The following is a 14,591-nucleotide window of genomic DNA, read 5'->3' as shown; positions in this document are numbered from 1 at the left end:
ATGACCTCCGTCCTGTCGTCCTGGCGGTCTTAGTCTCATTGCACCGATTTGAAAACCTTTAGTTGATTCCTCGGGACCCTGCGCCTGCGCTTGCCTTCTTAGAACCAAAGAGGAAGTTGGTACACTATGCCCGCTGGCGCCCGCCTGGCCTTGGTCGTCATGGCTTACGTCACATGAACCTCGCGAGGTGCACCTTGCATTGATATCTCCGCTCCTTGGGAGCCAGCCTAGTGAGGCCGCCCCTCAAGGAGGTCTTGGTGTCATCCGCCTCGCGAGGCTTGGCCCCTCGCGAGGGTATTGGGTCCTTGTTGCTGAAGCTGGGCTGTACCGGGCCATTGACGGAGCCACGCCGTGGGCCGCAGGCAGGCAAGTTTGGGCACCCCTGTTCCCAGGACGCCGACAGTAGCCCCCGGGCCCAAGGCGCGCTTGAACTTGGCTTCGAGGTGAAGCCAAAGTGCAAGGGCGGAGCGCCGTGGGCCCCATCCTCCTGCGGCCTTGGTTGGCACGTGGTGATTGATAGGACGTGGGCACCTTCGCTTCCCCATGCTGCCTCGACAACCGTTCCTGGTTGTCAAAAAGGCTGGTGCCCCACTGTAGAGCTTACATTGCCTTCCTTTCGTCTCGCTCCGAATCCCCTTTCTCCTTCTCTCCCAGAGAGCCCTAGATCCACTGAAACTCTTCCCCCAGCCCATAGTCAATGGCCACCGACAAGGAGAAGGGCATGCGTTCGCCCTTGTGGTTCGAGCCTGCCTTGAGCGCGTCCACGGTCTCAGAGAAGAACCTCGTCGCCGCGCTCCTGGTGACGGCGGGCGGCAGCAACGAGGGGGGAGAGACAACGCTTCGGGCCGGCTCCGCCAAGCCTGAAACCTTGGGCGGTACCTTCTATCCCTTCTTCTAGCACAACGTCTTCGCGGGGCTGGTCCCCCCTTCTCCAGCTTCTTCTATGCCGTCCTTCGTCATTACAATCTCCACGCACTCCATCTTCATCCCAACTCCCTCCTCCTCCTGTCGATCTTTGCCTTTTATTGCAAGGCATTCGTGGTGGTGATGGCATCCGTGGTGCTGCTCCACCATTTCTTCTACCTCCGGCTCAAGGAGGGCCAGTGCTCAGGGTGTGACAGCTCCGTCGCGGCCAACGGTAGCAACGTGATCTCGCCAGCCGGGAAGAAGGTGGACGACTTTAGGAACAAGTGGATCTTCATGGATGCCAAGCGCTCCTATCCTCGGCTGGCGCTGCCGACTGGGATGCCAGTGCCCCACGAGGGATGGAATCACGCGAAGCTCACTGATCCCCGGGCGGAGCAAATGATGGAGGGGATGGTGGCCGACCTGAAGCCCAACGACCCGAGTTCCCGATGCAGCGCCTGGCTCCGCTCCAGGCACGCTCGCGTCCCTTGTGGAAGCTCATGTACGAGGGAGGCGACCTCCGCCTGCGCCCGAACGCCTTGTCCGACGAGGAGCTGGACAAGGTCCCGCGTCTCCTGGTCGGGAAGGACCAGGGTTGCCCGCCAGATACTCATCTTCCGCTGTACCGCCGCCCGGATGGGGCGAAGATCGCCGCCACCATGCCTGTCTTCAACGTGCGCGGGCTTGTACCGCTGGCGCCCACCGGGCTCCCCGGTGGCGGCAGCTTCTAGTGAGTCCAACGAGGAGGGGGGTCGGACTCGTAGGAGACTGTGGAAGGTGCGTGGGAGACCTCCCCCCGTGCCAACCCGACCTCCTCCTCATCCTTTCTGATGATGATGGTGATGCCGGTGAGCACCCGGCTCGGGAGCCCCTGCACTCCGCCGGGGTCACCACGAGATCCAGGGGCACCCCCCGAAGAAGCCGGAGCCGGGGGTCTCGAAGAAGAGCTGGTCGACGCTGATCTCCCAAGGTGGCGCCTCCAGCTCGTCACCGGTCGGCGCTGCCGCAGGCCTGGGCATCACGCCCCTGTCTGCCCCTGGGGCTCGTGCACCAGTGCCCCAGCCTGTGAAGACCACAGGCATGGTGCTGCTGAAGAGGGCAAGAGATTACACTGCCGTGGATCAGTAAGTGCTCTGCCCTGATCTTCCTTCTTTGCTCTTGTTGTAGTACCTTGATGCCTCCCTTTGGAATGGCTAGGCTGATGCCGGTGGTGAAGAAGAAGGAGATGATTGTGGTCCCCGTAGCTGAGCAGCTTGCCGCGGCCGCACCACCCCCGACACAAAAGGCGGTGATGGCCCTCACGCTTCTGTGGCAGGGTTATCCTCGTAAGATTCGGGGGCCCAACCTCAGGAGGAAGCGTTCATGCCAGCTCCGAGGACGCCCGCCCTCAGCTCACCTGACGAGGCACCGAAGGCTCCGGAGCCCCCGGCCTCCTCTGCTGCTGCTAACTTGCTGATCCTGGCACCGGTGCTGCCTCCTCCCCCTTCCATCACGCTGTTGGGCCGTGATTCTTCTGCTTCGCCTGATGCTCTGGAGGAGCACTACTATAGGATGCTGCTAACGCGACACTACGATTAGAGACCCTTCGACGAAACTGTGTGCGATGCCATAATCGCAAACAGTGGTGTAAAAAACACGTCAAAAAAAAGGTGAAAAACGTTTGCGATGGCGGAGCCATCAAACAAGGTTCAGATTTTAGTTGCGTGTGCGATGCAGGGCATACGGTTTAGTTCAATTAATTGTTTGCGATGAGGAGGAACAAAATAAACAGGCAACCAGATGGAGGTGTGTGTGATATACGTCATACGGTTTACTCGAATGAACTGTTTGTGATTAGGCAACATAAAAGAAACGGCCAGCCAAATCAAGGTGTGTGCGATATACGGCATGCGGTTCACTCGGATGAACTGTTTTGCGTTGGACATGAGAACAGAAACGGTTCAACTTAACAAGATGTGTGTGATACGCGGCAAACAGGTCTGTAATCAGAAATGTGTGTGAAGACCGATAATAACACATACGATTGCTGCTAATAAGACGTGTGTGTTGTGCGATGGGATTGCATACCGAACAACAACATATATATATATTACATGCATGATTAATGTCACACCCTAGCAAGTTCATGCATTAGAGTGTTTGCATCATGTTTATTTCTCCCAGAAAGATGAAATGGGGATAACAGAACCCCCAACACCCCCTTAAACCAACTAGGGTTTACTAAAATTGGTTTCAATGAACCCAAAATGCCCTTCACAAAATGTTCATCATTTCTGGATTGGGCTAAAACCCCTGGCAAAAATGGTGCATTCTTTTCTAGGACATTCTGGATTTTTTGAATTAAATCATAAGTATTTGAATTTGGGCATTTAAATGCTATAAAATATTTTAAATGCTCAAATAATTCTGGAAATAAGTGTGGGCTGTTGGAAATAATCTAAACAGAGCCTATGATTATTTTCAGGATTTTTGTAAGTGCCCAACTATTTTTAATATAGCCCTAAAGTTACAGAATAATAGAAAATAAAACAAAACAGAAAACAGAGAGAGAGAGAAACCCACCCGGGCTTACCTCACCTGGCAGCCCACCTGGTGGCCTAGCTCACCAGGGCCCATGCAGTCATCCTCTACCTCTGCCAGTATGCAGAGGAGGGAGACAACGCACGCGCGCGCCGTGGCGACACGCCACCTCCCTGCCTGCCTGCATCCCTCGCCACCGCGACGCCTGAACCGCCTCCCCGGCCTCCCCTCGACCCCCTGGACACCTCACTCCTCCCCCTGCTCTCTCCCTCGCTCCCCCGAAGCCATGGCCGACGCAGCCGCCGCCGTCTTGCCGCCGTAGCCGTAGCCACCGTCATCCCCGTGCCGCCCCACCGTGTCCACGAGCTCCACCGCATCTCCCTCAACGAGCCACGAGGCTTCAGACGCACTGCAACGCTGCCATCGCTGCCGTTCCCCTCGTCGGCCACCGGAGATTGTCGCCGACGATTCGCCGCCTCCCGAGCTTCCCCGAGCCCGCTTCGACGCCTGCTGCAACCGCTGTGAGCTGCTGCTCCTCCTCCCCCTCTCCGTTTTCTCATTTGCACGCTATAGCTGCCGCTTCGCCGGTGACCGAAACCCACCGCCGCCCGTCTTTGTCGCCGCCATGACCCGAGATCAAACCACCCACGCCCTTGCACCGCATCGCACTCCTGGTGCCTCTAGGAGGCCGCCTAGCCCCTCTACGCGCTCGCCTGCTTGCTCTAGCGCCACGCTCGCACGAAGCCGAGCTCCGGCCGCCGCCAAACTCGTCGCCGACGCCTTTTCCGACCATCCCAGCTCCTCCCGCTTGGCCTACCAGATGCGCGCGAGCCCCAGCTACACGTAGGACAAAACTGCAGTCGATTTGGTCGACTGTGGGCAAAAACCCGACGCTCTCCGCCGCGCCTGTCGTCGCCGGCATCGAGCCGTGGACCAACGCCAGCGGGTTTGACCCATTGACTTGACTGGGTGGGCCCAGGTTGACTCCCCCTGAGTCTATGAAAAGTGGGCCCCCTCTGCTAATTAACCTAGTGTTAGCACTAATAATTTTAGTTAGTTTAGGTCACTGACATGCGGGCCTAGGCCCCACTGACAGTTAGTTAGTATTAACTTAACCCTGTTAATTAGCTGTTTCACTGACGTGTGGGTCCCAGCCATCAGGTTTGACCTGGGTTGGCGCCTTTGACTCGCTGACGTCACAGTGACGCAGTGCTGATGCAATTATTCATTTTCTGGATTTATTCTTATATAGGAAATTCCAGAAAATAGCCAAAACTTCTAAAAATCATAGAAAATCAACCATAGCTCCAAATCAAACAAATTATATATGAAAAATGATCAGAAAAATTCAATCTTTCCATCTGTAATGGTTTAATGCATGACAAAACACTTTAACCTTGCTGTTTAGGTGAAACAAGCTAATACACTTATTATGCATAAGAACTTAAGTTTCCATTTGAATCTTTGATTCAAATGGACCCATTTCAACTTGTTTCACATTGTATTAGGCAGGACACATCATTTTGCCATGTCATAGCATGCATCATATTGTTGCATATTGCCATGTGTTGATTATATTCTATGTGTCTTTCGTGGTAGGTTCTGCCTCCGAGGATATCTCCGAGTATCCAACTGAAGGGCAGTACCCTACTACTACTCCATCAGGCAAGCAGCCCCATTGATCATATCGATACAATCCCATGTTCTCGCCTCTGCTCTCACTTACTGCATTAAGACAACAACGTTTCAAACTGCTGTGTGCTGCGGTAGTTGAACCCTTATCCTCTGCATGACCTGTCATTGCCACAGTAACTAGATGAAACCCACTAGCATGTGTAGGAGTTGATTGAGCCATGTATGTGTTTCCTACCTTGCTATGCCTGCTATGCTTAGAGTTGTGTCAGGTCTGGTTCATCTGGGTGATGGGCTAGAGTGAAATGATTATGTCGGTAATGTGAGGGATGTGTTGAACATGATTTGGTAAAGGTATCGATGAGAGGCCATGTAGGAGTACGTGGTGGGTTGTTTCATTGAGGCCGTCCCTAAGAACTGAGATCTGTATGTGTGATTTAAGATTTAGTTACTACCATACATTGGGCCCGAAACCAATGGACCCTCTCGGCTTCTTAATCACCCTAGTACTCTGTCCAGGAGTTGCAACTAGTTTCTGGTGTTTGTAGGTTATGTGTTGGCGGCCGTGCGTAGCGCTGACCCTAGGGGGTGGGCTATGATGCGGTAGATACACCGTGGCACAGTGTACCGAGTCACCTGTTTGGTGTCTCCGGAACCCTGTTCACATTGTTCGGGGCCGTATGTGGAAACCTCGGCCGGACTCCCTGCGGATAGAACCTGAATAGGCGATAAACCTGGACTAGAGACTTGAGTGTTTAGGTAGGCCGTGGCCGACACCCTCGTTGGGCTTCCGCTTGAAGGTTGCCGAGTACATGTCATGTAAACGATGGTAAGTGGTGAGAGCGTGTATGAAGAAGTACACCCCTGCAGGGTTAACATCATCTATTCGAATAGCCGCATCCGCGGTAAAGGACTACTTGGTTGCCTATACAGTTCATAGACAAGTTAATGGTTACTACTAAAAGACTTAAGATAAGTGTGAGTACCGGGGATGGCCCTCTCGTAGGATGACGAGGGAGGATCCCCGGTGGAGTATTGTGTTGGTGATTAGTGGACTCGTGTGCGAAAACTATTTTACTAGTGGTATCTCGTAGGATAGCTTAGCCAAGAGTCAAAGCTGGCTTGCTGCAATAACTCCACCACCTTCTTGAGAATGAGCATGTATAGTAGGTTCCGTTGTAAGACTTGCTGAGTACCTTTGTACTCATGTTTGCTTTAATTACTGTTTTCAGATGACAACACCGCCCCCTCCGATGGGTTTTATGTAGACCTCGACGTCAATGAGTAACTTGCCACCCAAGTGGTGATCCTGGCCATGGAGGGCCCTATGTAGATAGACAGGCTTCGAGAAGCCTTCTTTCTTTCTAGTGTCTGTACTCAGACTATTTGCTTCCGCATGTGCTTGTATGCTTGTATGACTTGAGTGTCGGGTCTTGTGACCCCTACCTGTATGCACATGTTATGTATGGCTCTCTGGAGCCTTTAAATAAAGTACTTGAGTTGTAGAGTTTTGTTGTGATGCCATGTTGTATTTGCACATATCGAGCATATTGTGTGTATGATTGAAATGCTTGGTATGTGTGGGATCCGACAATCTAGTTGTTTATCCTTGGCAGCCTCTCTTATGGGGAAATGTAGTCTAGTGCTCCTCAAGCCATAGTAGTCCGCTACAGCCCAGTTCACCGGAGTCCTGCTAGCCCAGCACTATTGCTCAGGACACTTGACTGGCCGTCATGTGTTTCACTTCGTTCCTATGTCTGTCCCTTCAGGGAAATGTCACGCGGTGACTTCCGGAGTCCTGCCTAGCCTGCTACAGCCCGGGTTCCCTGGAGTCCTGTTAGCCCAGTGCTACAGCCCGGATTCACTCGCCGATGACCGACATGCTTGATGTGATTCATGTATGCTTGTCTCCATAGGTCTGTGCCGCTTTGGGTTCACGACTAGCCATGTCGGCCCGGGTTCTCTGTCATATGGATGCTAGCGACACTATCATATACATGAGCCAAAAGGCGCAAACGGTCCCGGGCCATGGTAAGGCGACACCCGTGGGGATGCCATGCGTGAGGCCGCAATGTGATATGAGGTGTTACCGGCTAGATCGATGTGACTTGGAATCGGGGTCCTGACAGCGTTGGCATCAGAGCCAGACTGCCTGTAGGTTCGTTGAGCCAAACTGGTCGATGTCGAGTCTTGAAATGCTTTAGTTATATGTAGGGGAATTGATTGTGGGAGGGAACGTAAGGCTCTTTTACTCCTTTACCTTATGCCCTCTGATCTGAGTCATTCTCTTCTCATTCTACGTGGGTTAAGGACTAGGCTCTCTCCTTCTATCAGGGTCACGTGTTACTAATCCGTAGTAGCTTATAGGATTGCTGTTACAAGCCTCAGTACAGTTTCTACTACTTTTAGTATGTTGCCAGTTGAATCCGAACCTTGATATGATGTTGTTGAGTGGTATTGCAAACTGTTGTGGATGTCTCAAATCTTTTTCTGAGCATTTACAGCCGTTATGCTGTCCGATTTCCCCTAGAAAATTCGAATGCCTTTGCATTATTTTGTGCTTTCAGATGGCCACCTCTTCGCAGAACCAAGTGGTTCGTCTGACCCGGTGCCTCGATGTGCCCGGCCACACGGGCATGTTGGTTCGAGTGATGGTCGAGTCAGGTTATCGGTGGTATCCGGAATATACCGTCGAGGAGCAGTTCAGAGACTTCAACCAGAGCCAGTACCTCTGTACCGTCAGGATATATCCCTCTTATCCTGGAGCCACTGAGCCCCTTCACTGTTCCTATGGACTTGGGGTCACTATTGAGATGTCTGTGCAGGATGTAGCCTATTCAATGATGACTATCATTCGAGCCAGGACTGCCTTGCTTCAGAACACCGACTTCCGTTACATGCCAATCTCACTTCCTGGAGCACAGGGGTACTATCAGGCTTTGTACTATGACTCTACACATGAGGAGTCACTACTCCGCACCACTGCCGAGATGCTCGAGGATAAGGACCGCAAAAATCGGGCCTTGCGTATGGAGCTTTTCCACACTCATTCTGATCATTGGGCCACTTTGACTCGGTTTGCACCTGCGGTGCAGGCATGATACATGGATATGAGGGACTTGTACCCTGTGCGGTCTGGATTGCCAGATTGTATGGAATGGCGCGATGTAGGAGGCATCACCCCTCCTCGAGGTCCCTGTCTGCCACCACCTGTGGGACCGAGGCCACATCCGAGTCCCTATGGTCCGCAGGCTCCGCAGGACCGTCTGTTCCCAGATGATCATGTTCCACTTCCAGGCTTTGGTGGCGACTTTTATGAGGATTACTACGGAGCTGTCTGAGCTAGTAGTAGTTTCACTAGTATTGTAATAGTTGCATTCTCCACAGTCCTGCGTGACCCGTGGGATACGACTTGGTGTGTATCACGCTCCGGAGGTGTAGAAAAATAATGTATAGGAGCTTGGAATGCCTCCGATGAGATGTAATATCTTTCACTGTAGTTGTACTCTAGCATGGGCTTGTACTAAACTATGTACGGTGTGTATGACCAATGGTATATATATGGCAGTTTCTATATTACCATGTCGTGCAATGAACATCTTAGCATTCCATGTTATCCATTACATTCTGCACTTCCTTGTTAAGTTTGTGCCATCCTTGTCCAAACCGCTGTCTTGTTTTCTCCTAGGATGGTCAACACCCGCAGCAACCCTGCTGCCCCAGAGCAGGGGGAAGCCAGTGCAGCTAGGGGTGAAAATCTGCCTCACCCGCCTTCTCTGGCCGAAGTTATGCTAGAGGCGGAAAGAAACAAGCGTGAGACTAACCGCTTGCTGGAGTGGATTGAGCAGAACACTGCACGCCATCAGCGAAATGACTTGGTGTCAATCAATGACTTCATCAAGTTGTACCCACCAAAGTTTAATTATTCCGTCGAGCCCCTCGACGTGGATGACTGGCTCCGCAGCATCACACACAAGCTACGTTCTGCCAACGTAGCCGAAACTGATAAGGTTACCTATGCTGCCTATCACCTCGAAGGCCCTGCTAGCCTTTGGTGGGAAAACTTTGAGGCTATGCGCCCGGTCGGCCAAATCACTACTTGGGCTGAATTCAGTGAGGCTTTCCGTGAGAATCACATCCCGGAAGGTCTCATAGATCGCAAGAGGGAGGAGTTCTGCAATTTCACCCAAGGAAGACTGACTGTGGATGCATATAGTCGTGAATTTGGGATTCTGGCACAATATGCTCCTGAAGAGGTATCCACCGATGCTAAGAAGTAGGCAAGGTTCCGCAAGGGACTTAGCCCCGAGCTTCGCCGCGATCTTCGTCTGCACGAGTGCACCTCCTTTCAGAAGTTGGTCAATAAAGCCATCAGTGCTGAGACAGGACATTCTGACTATGACGCTTCACGCAAGCACTCTCGTGATTTTGGTTCTTCATATGGCTCTGGACATCAGAAGCGCCGGGTGTGGATCCCAAGCACGACACTGCCACCCAGGTTCATTCCGAGGCCATCCTTTGAGGTGCCTCACCCCAACCAGCAGTTTTCACCGTCTAAGCCCTATGGTGGCCCCGCTGCTAATGCTGCTCCACGCCCCAATGTTGTGACATGTTTCAAGTGTGGAGAGCCGGGTCACTACAGTCGAGAGTGTCCCCAGAACAACAACCCCAATCAGTCTGGAAAGTCCGTTGGCCGTGGTAAGCCAGCGGGAAAGACATTCTACGCCAAGCCAGCCACCACTGCACGTGGCCATGTCAACTATGTCTCAGCTGAGGAGGCTCATGAGGATCCTAACGTTGTCCTTGGTACGCTCCTTGTTAATTTCCATCCGACATCTGTTCTTTTCGATACTGGAGCATCTCATTCATTCATATATGAGAACTATGCTCGATTGCATAACACGACATTCTGTGACATGCCCACTTCCATGGTAATTCAAACTCCGGGTTCCAAATGGCAAACTTCTAGAGTAAGCCATGGGAACGAAATTCTTGTCGATAGACTTGTCTTCCTTGCATCTTTAATAGCTCTCAAGTCCTCGGACATAAACATCATCTTGGGTACGGACTGGATGTCAGCTCATTATGCTAAGATTGATTGTGCCACTAGAACCGTTCAACTTACTCACCCATCGGGCAAGACAGTCAATGTCTTAACTCAAGTGGCCAAGCGCCAGCTTTACTCCCTAAATGCCAACCCCCTTCCAGACCTTGAAGATATTCCGGTAGTCCGAGACTTCCCGGATATCTTTCCAGAAGAACTGCCAGGTGTTTCACCTGACAGGGATGTCGAGTTTGTGATAGACCTTGTTCCAGGAACCGTTCTGATTTCTAGAAGACCCTATAAGATGGCACCCTTAGAACTAGCCGAGCTTAAGAACCAACTCGATGAGTCCTTGAAAAAGGGTTTCATCCGTCCTAGTTCCTCTCATTGGGCTTGCCCCGTCCTCTTCGTCAAGAAGAAGGATGGAACGGATCAGATGGTTGTAGATTACCGACCTGTCAACTTGGTCACTATCAAGAACAAGTATCCGCTTCCCAGGATCAATGATATGTATGACCAGCTCGCTGGATCCTCAGTCTTTTCCAAGATGGATTGAGGTTGGGCTACCATCAAATCAAAATCAGAAATGGGGACATTCCCAAAACGGCCTTTGTTACTCGTTATGGCCAATACGAGTACACCGTCATGTCCTTCGGTTTAACCAATGCCCCAGCCACTTTCTCTCAGTTAATGAACTCGGTCTTCATGGAGTATTTGGATAAATTCGTCGTAGTATACCTCGATGACATACTCATCTACTCCAAGAATGAAGAGGAACATGCCGAACATCTAAGGCTGGTATTGACGAAACTTCGAGAGCATCGCCTTTATGCCAAATTCTCCAAGTGTGAATTTTGGTTGCCAGAAGTGACCTATCTAGGCCATGTAATCTCTGGTAAGGGTATTACTGTCAAACCCGAGCAAGTTCAAGTCGTCCTTGATTGGACTCCACCTGAGACGGTCAAGCACGTTCGGAGCTTCCTGGGCTTAGCGAGTTATTGCCGCCGCTTTGTCGAGTATTTCTCCAAGGTTTCTAAACCTCTAACTGAACTCCTCAAGAAAGATAAAAAGTTTGAGTGGACCCCACAGTGCGAGTTCAGCTTTCAGGAACTGAAAAGACGCCTGACATCTGCTCCCGTACTGGTACCACCAGATTTCTCCAAGGACTTTATTATCTATTGCGACGCCTCACGACAAGGACTAGGTTGCATACTCATGCAAGATCGTCAGGTAATTGCCTATGCTTCACGGCAATTACACCCCCATGAGGAAAACTACCCCACACATGATCTAGAGCTTGCAGCTGTAGTCCATGCACTCAAAACTTGGCGACATTACCTTCTCGGTAATCGTTGCGAGATCTTCACCGATCACCAAAGTTTGAAATATATCTTCACCCAACCGGATTTGAATCTCAGACAAAGACATTGTGCCGAGTTGATCTCGGATTACGACTTAGGAATAACTTACACCCCGGGCAAAGCCAATGTCATGGCTGATGTGCTAAGTCGTAAATCTTATTGTAACAACCTGATGTTACAACAAAGGCAACCACTTCTCCACGAGGAATTTCGTAAGCTTAACCTTCACATAGTTCCTCGAGGATTCCTATCCACCCTGGTGGCGAAGCCTAACCTTATGGATCAGATCATAACCGCCCAGCGGTATGATAAGGGCATATCCCGGATTAAGGAAAACATCGCTAGTGGAGTTGCTAAATGTTTTTCCATGGATGAGCGAGGTGTTGTCTTCTTCGAGAACCGCTTGGTGGTTCCCAAGAAACAACATCTACGCCAGTTGATTCTTAAGGAAGCTCATGAATCCCCTCTCACCATTCATCCCAGTAGTACTAAAATGTATCAAGACCTACGCCAGAGGTTTTGGTGGACTAGGATGAAGAGAGAAATTGCTCAATATATTGCTAGTTGCGACGTCTATCGTCGTGTTAAAGCAGAGCATCAACGGCCTGCTTGCACCCTTCAACCTTTGGCTATTCCTGAGTGGAAATGGGATAAAATTAGCATGGATTTCATTACTGGGTTTCCCAGGACCAAGAGAGGGAATAATGCTATCTTCGTCATGATCGATCATCTTTCCAAAGTAGCCCATTTCCTACCTGTTCATGAGAGTATCACCGCTAGCCAGCTAGCTGATTTATACATATCCTGAATAGTGTCTCATCATGGTGTCCCATTGGAAATTAACTCAGACCGTGGGAGTCTCTTCACCTCTCGATTTTGGGAAAGTTTCCAAAATGCTATGGGAACTCGTCTCTCTTTTAGCACCGCCTTCCACCCTCAATCAAGTGGTCAAGTAGAGCGAGTCAATCAAATTCTGGAAGATATGCTCCGAGCTTCTGTCATCTCATTCGGAATGGGTTGGGAGAAATGCCTTCCATTCGCGGAGTTTGCTTATAACAATAGTTATCAAGCTAGCTTGGGCAAAGCTCCTTTCGAAGTTCTCTATGGACGAAAATGTCGAACGCATCTTAACTGGTCAGAAACCGGGGAAAGACAACTCTTTGGCCCGGATATGACTCAGGAAGCAGAAGAGCAGGTTCGCGTTATTCATGAGAAATTGAAAACAGCCCAATCTCGTCATAAGAGCCAATATGATCGTAAAAATAAGCTCATGACTTATGAAGTCGGCGAGAAGGCTTACCTTCAGGTTACTCCGTTAAAGGGAACCCATCGTTTCGGTATCAAAGGCAAATTGGCCCCTCGTTACATTGGACCCTTTCGCATTCTTGCCAAACGAGGAGAAGTTGCCTACCAATTGGAACTACCTCCGCATCTTTCCAGAGTTCACGATGTCTTCCATGTTGTCGGCGTTCTGGGAACGGGGGTCCCTAGAATTGCCTGCCTGCGGCCCGTGGCATGGCTCAAAAGGGGGCCCAGCGCGGCCCATCTTCATCAACATAGACCCAAGACCCTCGCGAGGGGCCAAGCCTCGCGGGGCGGACGACATGGAGCTTCCTCAGGCACGGCCTCATCATGCTGGCTCGCGAGGAGGCGGAGAGATCAAGGCGGGGTACCTCACCAGGTGCCCGTGACGCAAGCCATGACGAACAAAGGCGCCAGGCGGGCGCCAGCCGCGCAGTGTCCTCCTTTCCTCTTTGGTGCAAAGGGAGCAAGCGCAGGCGAGAGCATCAAGCAAAGGCACCCGTTTCGGTGCAACGAGACCAAGACCAGTCCAACGGCAGGGAGGAAGTCATTGTGGAGCCCAAGCCAGCGTCACCACCAGAGCCTTTGGTAGGCGAGGACCAACTTTAGTTAGGATAAGTGTACCAGATGTTCCCCTTCAAAATGGCCAATTGTTGGCGCCCTTCCCGCTCAATATTTGGGAAGAGGCCCAGGGCCTTTGCCTATAAATAGGACTAGCCACCCCCAGGGTAGAGGGGATCGAGAATCGGCCAACCCAGAAACAAGCTGGGATCGAAATCGGAATCAAGAAGAGAGAGAGAGAAGGGTGACTGAACTCCTCCTAGCAGTTCATCCCCTCAGCCAAGAACAGACCCTCGTGAGGCTGTTCTTCCTTGTATTGCTCATCATCATCAGCCCAAGAGGCAATCCACCACACCACACACTAGAGTAGGGTATTACACCACAACGGTGGCCCGAACCACTATAAACCCTGTGTCTCTTGTGCTGTTCTTTCCATAGCTTAGATCTTAGCGAGGCGGAGGGGTGCAGGTAGGTAGAAGGCAAAATCTCCGCGCGCACCCCAGTGTTCGAACCTCAAGGGTCTGCCGGAACCCGAAATCCGATATTTGGCGCGCCAGGTAGGGGTGTGCCAGAATTCTTCTTCCACCACCCCGTTCTCCTCCGACCATCGTGTCCATGTTTGACGCTCGTCGGGCCCGTGCCGAGCGCCGGGCCGCTCTCGCTTCCCGCGTCGCACAGATGGCTCCTGTCAGCGAGCGTCCTCGCCGTTCCCCGTCACCTGCCGTCAACGCCGCCACCGGCCGGGCGGGGGACGAGCAGCAAGCGTCGTCTCAGCATCCGTCCGTGTGGCAAGACGGCCGCACCGCTACTCCCTCGCTCATCCCAGCTGGTTCTTCGTCCCGCGTGCTCCGCGCACCCATGGAGGCTCGAGCTGCGCTCATCGCGGCAAACGAGCTCCTGCGCTACCGTCCCGTCGACGACGTCTACAAAGAATGGCTCGACCGCGTCGCCGAGCTCGTCTGCACCGCAGGGGGCTCTCCCGCGCCGTCCGTTCCGCTGCACCGCACCCCGCCCCGCGCGGGCGACGAAGCTCCGGGGGCGCCCCAGCCGCCTCCTCCTCAAGAAGGTGCCATGGCTCCAAGGCGCGTGGCCACTGGGCGGAACCCGCTCCGTCAGGTGCCAGCGCGGCAAGAGCAGAGCTGCCAAGAAGTCCCTCGCCCGCAAGAAGCTGCCCGGGCGCTCCCTGCTCCAGCACGTCGCGACCATGTTCCTGCTCCCGCACGTCAAGACCCCGCGCTGCTCCCAGCTGCAGCGCGTGGGGACAC

Source organism: Triticum urartu, chromosome 5A, assembly GCF_056163025.1.
Source record: "Triticum urartu cultivar PI428250 chromosome 5A, HENAU_Tu73, whole genome shotgun sequence".
NCBI classification, from domain to species: Eukaryota; Viridiplantae; Streptophyta; class Magnoliopsida; order Poales; family Poaceae; genus Triticum; species Triticum urartu.
The sequence above is the reverse complement of the archived record's forward strand: the minus strand, read 5'-3'. Positions refer to the sequence as shown.